The following is a 9,746-nucleotide window of genomic DNA, read 5'->3' as shown; positions in this document are numbered from 1 at the left end:
TGAGGTGCCTAAACCTTAGATTTGAAGTGGTAACAATGAAGTTTATCGCCTCACAGAGTTGCATCGCATATTTTGTTCCGCAGAGAAGGTTTTGGAATTACGTTGATTCAGAGTTGAAGTTAATCGGTTCTCCAATACAAGCGGCTAGTTTTGATTTTCAGAACGCTTTGGCGTAGGTAGAATCGGCGTGGCGAACAAAGGGGATGAAAATCAGATTCCCTCCGAGCCGGGGTTTCCCCCATGATTTTGTTTATTCGATATTAATTTATAACGTCTTTATCCCACCGAGATAGTAACTACCCTGTAACTTGGGGATTGAGAATTCACTCATAGTATTCCCTGCCTAGGCTATTATAGCTAGCGACTTGCAGACTTTGAATTTTTAGTGGCTACCGAAAGATTTTGCGCGTCTCGGATAAAGATGGGCCGACCTACTTGTAACGACTTTCGCATACCGTATTAGTATACGAGTTGGTCTTTGGAATGTACGAACACTCCTCGGTAACGGTGTCGAATGCCCTCGAATGCTGGCTTTCTCGTTATACGCTAGGCATTCTGGAGTTAAGTGAGGTTTCCCTTCCTTTTTGCGGCACTAGGCTTCCGGACTCCGGAAAGCCTGGCGGGCGTAAGCGTGAATCCGATGTTGAATTAATGCTTACGGCAGCGGCAAAGCGAGACTCCGGTCGAGAACGAGGAACATTTCAATACAAAGACGTTCTTTATGAGAAAGGCAGTGCAGGAGAGGCATCCTAAAGTTGAAATTGTGATTGTGATAGGTGATCTGAATTCCACTCCCTGGACATGTGATGGGGAATCGCGATCTTGACAATCGAGATAATGATGGTGGTTGGTGGATTTTTGCTGCTCCCATCGCCTCGGCGTTGGTGGCAGATTCTTGAAGCATAGCTTGTTGTAAGGAAATATGTGTCATGCACGCTACGTTCACCACCGAGTTCAATATCGACCAGCAATACTTTTAATAATCCGCCTGAGGATATTGATGAGCACAGCTGATGCAGGTGCCATTCAGGTCGTCAGTAACGTCCCTCTCAATATGCGATCGCAGGTATTCCCGTGGTCCGATCGACTGCTCATTCATGATGATGATCAGCTGAAGAGGTGGAAGAAACACTTCAGTGTTCTCAACCGTATTATTTCCGCTGAAGTTATTACTTTTGGATGGAAGAAGGAGACTAGAGTGGAATATTTGGAGGGGTATTTGGGTGCTCGCTGCTGCCACGAAGCTTAATTGCGCTTGCTGCACTGACCACATGAACACCTTTCGGATCATTTTGCGCAGTGTGCGTAATTCAGATCTCCGCTTCCCCTACACTTCATTAATTTCGAAAGGCCATTCCGTATCGTCAAGAGGGAGTGTATCTGAAATGCTCTACGCAGAATTATCGTCCCGTAAAAATTAATAACTATTATCACAGTTACATATCATTGCGCTGTGTCATGTGCTGTACTAAGATAAAATCTCAGAAGAATTTGACGTCCAAAGCAGAGTTCGCGAGGGTTGCATCTTCTAACCGATATTATTTCTTTTTGTTACCAATGAGGTAATTTTATTGCTGTGGAAGGTTTCGATGAACCTCAAAAATATCAAACGCGCTGATGATATCGGTTTGCTCTCTCGCTGGCTCCGGTTTTATAAATAGAGACAAATAGCATCCAACTGAAAATAAGTACCAACAGAACTAAGATTTTCAGGAGAGATGAGCGAAACATCATTTTAGAGGTGTGTCATCACATTACTTTTAGAGAAAATGATGCAGTGGAATGCCGATAATTCATACATCGATTATCCGTATTTCCGGCTAATTCGTACAAATTTGCCGGTCCCAGAGTTAATGTTCTTTATTTTCCACTCTCGATAATTGATGATCCTGGCCATATGAATTATCGGGATTGTACTGTATTACAAACACACATATAATTGTATATAATCAACATCAAGTACTAATATTCAGTAGTCGATATTATTTATCACAAGTGTGGTATTTACTCTGCATTTATTACATTTATAGTGTAAAATGTATGGAAGTGAAAACCAGGTAACGAAGAATGAACATTTCACGCAAGAAAAGAAAAAAACAAAAAATTCCATTTAGTACAATAAGATATTTTCACAAGCAAAGAAGAGGGAATCATGATTTTTGCATGATCATAATCTTTTGTGATGTTTTGTAATATCACAAGAGTATTACCATAATCATTTTGGTGATCTTGGACGATGTTGTAATGTTTGGTGATGTTTGCATCGTGCTCGATGATAGTAATGTGATATGACCCTTTAAGGTGATATCACTTTTGGGATATTACACGCACCTTCTGGTCTCTAGTTCTCAGTCTGACGGGTTATTGCACTCTTCCCATCTGCAGAACGATCAAAACTTTGATCAATTTGTATATCTTTGAAGCGATGTTTTTGCGAAAATTGAGAATGAATTTGATATCGCTCAACATACTTATATCAACATCCACCAGCAGCCGACATTCATTCCAATCTAGCCAAGAATCTGCACCGCGACTGTTAGATGATGTCTGGAAATAAGATATCATATTATAATGTTACTTTAGTAATGCGGTAATAGTTAGTAATGCGGTGCTGGTAGGTGATGATGATGCCCGGTGATGATAATGTGATATTACTCTTTAAGGTGATATCACTTTTGTAATATTGCACACATCACTTACCCATTTTTAATATGAGCAGCACTAAATCTGGATAGATGTATTAAGGAAGCGCGACTATTCCAGTGGAGTGGGGTCCACTATCTCAAGATGGCCGCCAAGTGGGTCACCCCTGGAACAAATGGCGCAGTACAGTCAAACCATGAACAATGTTGCGTAGGCGTGGTTAACGCGATATGCCCATTAAGGGGTGAATGATAACCGTATTATTTGTGAGGCTACCGAAAGCACACGACCACGTATATTCGAGAACTGTGCTAGCAATACAGTAAACCTTTACCTCCTTTCGACAACGAATTTAATTAAGGCAGTAATTAAAAACCTTTAACGCAGTATAGAAATTGTTATAAGGTTGGTAAGCTTTTTTACTTTCAATTCTATACTGATTTTATGGCTTCCTTATGCGTCTCCCAGGAGTAAACTTCAAATATGAAATTAGGGAGTACCATAGCTTCTCACAGCCATTGCTATTTATTCATGGATTTCAAATGCGATGTGTAACACTTTAAGGCATCGCCCGCTTTTTGTGGAGACATCGTAAAAATAACAAGGGGCGCACATGATATATTGGAGACTTCTTTGAGTTTGGCAAACTGAAAAGTACCCCTTCATTGTACAAAATTTCTCACCTCCCCTACTTAATGCAAATTCGCTTCTCATTGCATTTATACGTTCGAGTCTGCAACTTTCTATTTTCAACGTAAGTGCTAATCAACGACCACTTTATGGTCATAACTCACTTTAATCCCTAAGATAGTCCTCCAACTAAACTGTTTAAGTGAACTTTAGGGCAAATTAATAAAACCCAGAAAACAGCGAATTACATGTTCTTGGTAGTCATCCACAAAATTCTTCTATGTCAAATGATCCCAAACATTCACTCTCGTCGAAGCTACTCACTCATACTCGGTGACGAGAATATGCTTCCCAAATCCCCCAGTGCTCATAGAGATCGCGTCAATCGAAATTTTAATGCGCGCACTATTGCAGCCATAGGTATTATAGCAATTATTGACACCAATGAGTCTCTTAAAAGACCTAAATATAAAGTTTCTGAAGGAAATAATAAAAATAGCCTTCGCGTCTATTTCTGAACCCAATTTTCTGCTTTGCTGTAATAAATTTACTGAACTGAACAAAATATTTGTGAATTGTACCTACTTATAAAACAAGCTTGCAGCCAGCGAACCGCTTACTCTTAGCTCGCGGACTCTGTGCCACCCCGCGCCGTTCCCTTGGCAGTTCATTTAGCGAAAATGCCAAGCCACCGCCACGTATCCAAATAAAAGGCCGAGACGTCGCAAATGAAATTAAGAAGCGAAAAGCCAAAGGAAATATTTAAAATAATGAAAAAAACGCGATCAGTTTTGATCAGCGAAGAACTCACATCGTTGACTGCAGATAAATATGTACTTACAGAGCGTGGATGGTGGACGCACACATTACGTGTGTGTAAATAAAGCACCAAGTCCAGGAGGTTGAAAATCAAGCGCAGAGGGGGTGGATTCGATGGGAAGGAAAGGTGCAAGGACCGCTGAGGGAGTGTCGACGGGCGAGGAGACGGGGAGGAAATTAATCGCCAGGCGCATGCTTCTGAAATAATCGGTATAAGTGGAGTGAGATGCGGGTAATTCTGCCACTTGACTCTTTAAGTTCGAGCACACCAAGGCAGAAGCAGTTTCTCGAAATCCCTGTGCAGCCCCTCTAATCATGAGGTGGCCTACCCCCCGCCAGAGTTCCTAATATACCTTTTAAGTTTTCTGAAAGGAATTGTCAGTGCTCTGCCGAAAAATGAATTTCCCCCTTGGAAAAGGCGAAAGGAGGTATCGTTGATGGTTTCTTTTGATCAAAATTTGGATGATGCTCGGAGAAGAAAGCTAACGTCTGTTTCCCAACTACATAGTGATGTGACCTTAGGTATTATAATTGGTACTAAGGCTTGGATACCAAGGCATCTCCTTGTTTACACTAAAACGATTTGCTCAACTCCACGTATTCATTGACAATCAAGGTGAATTCCTCATTCCAAACGTCTGCCCCTGCTCTAGATCTAAACTATCTACTATGCCTTTGGATCCTCCTTTTGAAAACAAATTTTCAAAATCATATTTATTTGCGACGCCTATAATTGCCTTTATATTCTTCTTTACGTGTGTAAGTAAGAATTGAATTGAAATAATCTTTCGCTCGCCTTGAATGTTTGGGCATTCAAGATTCCAAAAGACATCTCTCGCGGGGGAAGTATATGTTCTTATTCAGTTGATTATTAATTCTATCCGTGTCAGTAAACGTTTCGATTTGCTGAAATTGGATTGAGTGCGTACCAACTACTAGCACTTCTCCAGCCCATATTCTGGTCATTATTTTTAGATTTCCAGACAGTCATTGGGAACGATTTTAGTGAGTTTTGGGACTCAGTGGAGATTTGAGGAAAGTTTCGATGTAGAAAATTTTTTGAAGCATTCCAAGGATGGTGCAGCAGAGGTGAGAAGGGAATTATTTGGAACCGAAGTAAAAGATTCAATGGATGCATCCCAGAAAGAAGAATTAGGGAAATTCGTTGGAAAGGCAATGTGATTAAAATGCTTAGGATCGCTGACGTATTTTCGCAATCTACTCTTCTATTTTTGATTGTAAATACTACAAGGAGGAACCCTGTCAAAAGAAAAAAGCAACCTATGTTTGTATTTTTCTGAGGCGGGTGACACCCATCCAAACGAACAGTAGTACGACTATTTCGTCTATATATCTGCCTACGGATAGCTGAGTGGTTAGAGCACAAGGCTGTCGTACGGAAGATCGTGGTTCAAATTTCATTGGTGGCAGTGGTTTTTGAATCGGGACTTGACGCGAATACCAGTCGACTCAGCGCAATGCTGACCACATTGCCTCCTACTGTAGTGTACCGTTACGGTCTTGAATGAAGTGCTCTAACACACTTCAAGGCCCTGATTCAATACTTACGTAGATTTAAAGATAGGAACCTTTGTTCAAACAATACTACCTATGGGGCTCATTGACTTTGATCCGGCACTCACTATTAGTTATCAAGATCATAAGAAAATTGTCATCGAGTTTGTCTGCCTGGGTCTGCCTGCTAGAATGGCCGTATTATTCGCAAAGATAAATGTCATCGACTAGTTGCTTATTGGCATATCGTAAGTTTAAAATAAATGCATCAGTGCCGACCGTTTTATTGGAATTGTTCGAAGCAAGAAATTAACAGTCAACGCGTCCACAAGCCATGTATAATCCAAGTTGCATTTGAAATTTTCTTGCTTTACCGAAACTATCTTAGTGACATGTCTGTTTTGGTTCTTTATTGCGCCGACGACCTCGGCGTTATTCTAGCCTGTGTCTAACGACGGGTTTAAGGACAACAGCACTACACGCTTGCAGGATTGCCAAAAAGCCATAAGCGTAACAACGATTAGCGGGTGTGGGATTCCTTCGCTTCTTATGAAATACGACTATTTTAACAACAGTAAAGATGTTCGAGATTGGAATACTGAACAATTCACTTCCTCCACCACCTAAGTTGCTGAGAAGTGACGCGAGCCTGTATCATAAGTGAATAACGGTATTTCCACATGCCCGTATTTCTGAGAGAAAGTTGATGCACGCTGTTAGCGGGATCTAATTTTTCATATCAGGCAGGATCCCGATTGTATATTTTTCTAAGACTTATCAGTAAAAAATATTGTTCGCTCTTGATTTCATATTTTTACAAACAGCCATCTGAAACGAAGATAGACTTAGGACTCCTACCGGATGTGGACTTATAGTTGTTATAATCTGGCTATAGATACTTACTGAATATATGGTCCCATCAACCAATCAAATTGAATATGTAATACATGAAACGTACGATATTCTCTCCGAATTTGATTCATTTACCAATTCATCAATTGCAGTCTAATGGAGTTCAGGACGGTAACTTTTCCTGAAGAATTTTCAAAAGTGAGGGGTTTTCGAGGGTCTTTTTCAAAACCTCATACACTTCCATCCCGCTTCTGGTTGTTTTAGCCGCCAGTTCTTGCGCTTCCCCGTTGCAACTACGGTTGTTGTCCGGTAGTCACAGCACATTCAGGCCTCGCTTAGCTGAAAGCTTCTGAAATTTTCTATGATGTTTTAACGTTTGGGATTCTTCTGAGAAGCAAGCTCTTCCTTTCAGTTTGTGTAACATAACAAGTAATGTTTCTTTCGACCATACTATCGGGTGTAGAATAGTATTCAAATTACTTACCCTGATCTAAGTGGATCTGAAGTGAATGCCAAACCTAGAGTGTAGCTTTGTACTGATGAAGGGAGTAAGTTGTTCCCGAAATATATATATATACAAAATAAAATTGTAGTTTGGAGTAAGCTACTGGTCTATCAATTTTAAACCTAGAGACCCAAACGTCAAGGAACGCTTTGGCAATTGTAATAGCCTCATAATTGGGAAGTTGTTTTAGCTCCGACTAACATGAGAAACGGTTCATTATGGTTAGTCAATGGTGTTGCCACACACACAATAGGGTATAATAATAATTAAATCTAGATGCACGTGCTCTAATCTGAATTATGATGGCTAGAAGGTCCTGACTGGCGAAATTTCATGATGAGCCACTTTGGATCGCTGATAATTATTGCAACCACGTATCCAATTCCTGAAGTCGGTTTTGACAGACCGCCAAATATTCCTTTGGGTTATCAATTCTACGTTGGCTTTTTTTTTGGGGTGGGATGGGTGTGTACACTTTTGTAAGTAGTGGCTTTTTGGAATGAGTTATATAATGCCGGTTCATCACATCGCACCTTGCAACGGGCGCCTTTCGCTGTTTCTAAGCTCTTTGTCAAGTGATTAGGCTGTAACAACTAATTATAGCATTATGCACTTTATAGAAAATGAAATTTGAGACCTTATGTTTTCTACCTAGTACCTAGTCATAAGTTCCGTCCCTCGGAACAAGCTTATAGTTAATTCAGAGTGATATACGGCAGAAGATGACGAAAGGTGCATAGGTGCACGTCTTACCAAGTGTATTGTTGACTAAACAGTATTCCCGTAGAACACTTGGGCGAAATTTCGGCGATAATCCCCGCACGATTCCCACTTATCATTTTTAGGTATTATATGCAAGGAGGCAGCACCAGGACTTTTTGGTGAACCCTCCAATTTCAATTAAATTCACTTTTCATGATGTTTAATTTAAACAAAGCTATTAATCTGGGTTTTTGGCCACCTTTGGGAACCATTGTTGTGACTATATTATGTTTTGTTCGGGGAGACAACATTCTTCTAGCTCCGTCCGGGCGAGTTATTACTGGACCCCCTAGCAGGATGTCACGGGGTTACTCCGATATCAATCAAGGTGGTCAATGTCGTGCATTCCGTCACTTCTCCTTGGTAGATAAGCTGAGCTGTTCCAAATCGAAGACAACCGTTCTTGAGGTTCGACAAAAGTTTTTAGTGGGCTAAAAGAGATTCCGAGTATGGGTTTAGAAACGTCAACTATTATGAAACTCCAAGTAAAATTTCTGTCGAAGACTGAGGTTTGTTTAGTGTGAGGTTGACGACTGTGTATGTGGCAATCGTCGTCCAAACGTCGAATCCTGTTTTTTTTTATGATTTTTGAGTTTTGGAGCACGGGTTAATGCATTTATCTGCCCATGTACCCTTGTTTTTTTTTGACGAACATTAACACGCTGGGCCCAGTTGAAATTCTTCTTCCTTTTTTAAGGTTTTGTATAAAAAAAATTAAACCTTATCAGAATCGGTTTCCTGTCTGTGTATTATATCTATTATCTCAGAAACGGTTACTCCTATTGGTATGAAAGTAGGGGCCTGTGAATCCCATGCAGTGAGTAACACAGTCCTGCGTTGAGTTTGAGGGGCGAGGTTCTGCATACATACAAAAGATTAAAGATCCCGATTAGTAGTTTCTGAAGTCGGTATTAGTTTTAATATTGGTTGGGAAGGGAGGAGTGCGGGAGGAAGGACTCGTTCCTAGAAACTACTTAACTCGAATATTTGAAAATAACTATGGTGGTACATGCGCATAGTATCTAAGCATCAAAATGCCGATGCCAAATAAAATTAATAACAGTATATTATCATATTTAGTATATCTGCTAGAAATAGCCTAGGAACCCTCCTTAAGTTTAACCTAGAATCAGAAATATAGGCTATACTATAGAGCATGACACTACCAACTTTGATAGAAATCGCACTATTACCAACAAAGTTATAATAGGCCAAAATTGTCACTTTTGTGCAATCTTCACTGATCATTACAAACCTTGAAATAGAGCAAACTGCGACTGTTTGACAGAGAAGTTAACAGTACAGAGACATGTACATGAACCTGACGACAATATAAAAAAGTTTCGACGCCATACAATTTACAAATCCTGCACCAGATAACTGATGGAATCTCCAAACTCCTCCTTTAAGGCCAGATAATACTTGCTTGTATTCCTATTATCTTCCAGTTTCGGTTTCTCTATATAATTAGTAGGATGTCACCTAATTTCCAAAACATGTAATTTTGTTCGAAGCTGGCAACATCCTTCATTGGCTGCGCTGAAAGCCAATTTGTATTTGTCATCATCCGTTCAACATCGTTCAGGAAGCAGAAATTTATTAGCTTTTAAATGTGCAGCTAAATCGCTTCACATCTGCTTGCGAGTGAGATGACTCCATTTCAACCGCCGCTGCGCTAACAATATTTTGACACGCTGCCAATTTCAGAATGTGTCGTACAAATGACTTAATAATAGCATTTATCTAGCAACAATTGAGGAGTTGGGAATTCAGTGTGAAAGTACCACCAAATTTCTTGCTGAAAATACCTGAACGCTGCCCGGATCGTTGCTTTTACCCACCTAATTTCAAGAAGTACCCTTGGCACGCGTACAACAAGCTTTCAGCAGGCATGCTCGACGGTTTCAATATTGGGCATCTTCGGTACGCAGTAGTTTTTGAATCGTTGCCTCGATGGGCCCTCTCTCGAAATGAAATAAAAATCGGAATTTCAACAACTTTGTATAAATTGTTGTTGCAT

The 9,746-nt window shown here is 40.3% G+C and overlaps 1 long non-coding RNA gene across 1 annotated transcript; it reads right to left on the bottom strand.

The window, feature by feature from the left end:
• Positions 1-2,223: 2,223 nt before the first annotated feature.
• LOC119647647 lies at positions 2,224-4,078 on the bottom strand. The gene is made up of 3 exons (XR_005248916.1): positions 3,859-4,078; positions 2,701-2,809; positions 2,224-2,547 (listed from the first exon to the last, which is right to left on the bottom strand). It is a non-coding gene; the product is annotated as an uncharacterized LOC119647647 (long non-coding RNA).
• Between the last annotated feature and the right edge of the window lie 5,668 nt (positions 4,079-9,746).

The sequence above is a fragment of the Hermetia illucens genome, chromosome 2 (genome assembly GCF_905115235.1).
Source record: "Hermetia illucens chromosome 2, iHerIll2.2.curated.20191125, whole genome shotgun sequence".
Classification (NCBI taxonomy): domain Eukaryota; kingdom Metazoa; phylum Arthropoda; class Insecta; order Diptera; family Stratiomyidae; genus Hermetia; species Hermetia illucens.
Note: the sequence above shows the minus strand (reverse complement) of the source record. Positions and strands in the feature narration are given on the sequence as shown.